Raw genomic sequence first — 206 nt, forward strand, 5'->3', positions numbered from 1 at the left:
TCAAAACGACTGAAGAGTCAGAAGACGGACGCTGACATAAGGGACGTCAACGTCAAGGAAATGTGTAAATAAATAAAATGATATTCAGCAACACATGAGTTCAGCTCTTGTTTCTTTCCTTAAAAGACTGAATGTGAGCCTTTAAAAGTGTGTGAAGGCTGTGTGTGTGTGTGTGTGTGTGTGTGTGTGTGTGTGTGTGTGTGTGT

This window comes from Anarrhichthys ocellatus, unplaced genomic scaffold (genome assembly GCF_004355925.1).
Source record: "Anarrhichthys ocellatus isolate YVR2014 unplaced genomic scaffold, GSC_Weel_1.0 scaffold2815, whole genome shotgun sequence".
Classification (NCBI taxonomy): Eukaryota; Metazoa; Chordata; class Actinopteri; order Perciformes; family Anarhichadidae; genus Anarrhichthys; species Anarrhichthys ocellatus.